The sequence below is a fragment of the Brassica oleracea genome, chromosome C1 (assembly GCF_000695525.1).
Source record: "Brassica oleracea var. oleracea cultivar TO1000 chromosome C1, BOL, whole genome shotgun sequence".
Taxonomy (NCBI): Eukaryota; Viridiplantae; Streptophyta; class Magnoliopsida; order Brassicales; family Brassicaceae; genus Brassica; species Brassica oleracea.
In genome coordinates, this window is record NC_027748.1 from 32,196,562 (window position 1) to 32,198,299 (window position 1,738).

Sequence of the window (1,738 nt, forward strand, 5' to 3'; positions counted from 1 at the left end):
AGAGGCTCATTTGACTACTAACAAGTACTATACACACAACAACACATCATTCAAAAAAAAAACAAACAAAATATATTAACTTGTCACCTATTACATAACAAACTAAAAACATCAAATAACGATCTTAACAAATAAAAACGATAACATAATTACATTATCCAAAAAAAAATCATGCTCTTAACAATAATAAAACAATATTCCGCTCGAACCGCGGACACCCCCCTAGTTTGTAATATAAAACAATATAAAATTTAAACTTGTTCAATGGAACAGAGAGCCGTTTGGATTATAAAACAATAAACTAACCGTTTTCTTTCCCCGACATTCAACATTTCTTTTCTCAGTTCAGCTGCACTATTGGAAGTTGCTATAATGTTTCCTGTCATGCATATGAGGTTTTAATAATGAGCCATGGACTGGAACATACTCGTGATGTGATACATCTGCAGAAGTTTGTGGGGGGAGTTAGTACAACACTAATACTCACCTGCGATCTCCTGCAGCCACAAAAGACGTTTCTTCTGCTTACCAGAAAATTTTGGAGGATTTTCCTTGGCTTGTACTGCCCTCGGGGTTGTTTTTATGAACAGTATGGTTTGTACCTCACCCCCAAAATTTACATGAGATGTAGCTCTTTCTGTTTTTTTTTTGTAATGAAAAGTAAGGCACTAATAAACATGAGAGGCTTGTACTGTGCAACCCGAGTGAACATTCACTACAAGAAAACATCGATATACCGAGGGAAAAAATCGTCGGTACGTCGTCGGAATAACGTTATTCCGACGACATACCGACGAAACAAGTCCTCGGAAATAACTCCTCGGAAATTCATTTTTCCTCGGAAATCCCTCGGAAATTTCCGACGGAATTCCGAGGAAACGAATTTCCGAGGAAACTCGGAGGACCACCAGTTCGTCGGAAAGCTCCTCGGAATATACCGAGGGAGAACTTCCTCGGGATATTACGATGGACTTTCCGATGGTCCAATCCTCGGAAGTTCCAACGAAATGTTCCTCGGAATTTTCATCGGGAATTTCCGAGGAACGGAGCCCTCGGAAAATTCCGAGGAATGAGCCCCTCGGTATATTCCGAGAAAGAAGTCCCTCGGTATATTCCCAGGAAATGTTCCTCGGAAATTTCCGAGGAAGAAGTCCCTCGGTATATTCCGAAAAATTGTTCCTCGGAAATCTCCGAGGGTTCATTTCCTCGGAATTTCAAAAAAATTAATTTTTTATTAAAAAATTCGATCGATGGATATATGTCCAAAAACGCATCGATCGATCGAGTAAAAAATATAATTAATTTCCTCGGAATGTAAAAAATATTAATTTTTTTTTAAAAATAAAATTTTTGAAATTTAAATTCGAAAATATATAATTAAAATTAAAATTGAAAACGATTCAAAGTTGTACAAATAAAAATAAAACATTCCGAGTTTTTGAAAAAAAAAAACTACAGGTCTGGCACGTCCGGGAATACCTCGTTCGGGTACATCCTCTGCATCATCTCCATCATTTGCTGGTTCAGCCTCCTCTGTGCCTCATAGCCCGCCTGTTGAACGCCATATGGGTCTTCAACAAAGATATGCGATCATCCTTGTCCTTCAACTGAGCCGTAAGTACTTCTGGATCAACAAAGGGCGGTGCTGCAGAAGAAGGAGGAACCGACCGGGTGCGACGACCCAAACCGACCAAACGTCCCTTCTTCTTTGGAACCGACTGAATAGAAAATAGCCAAA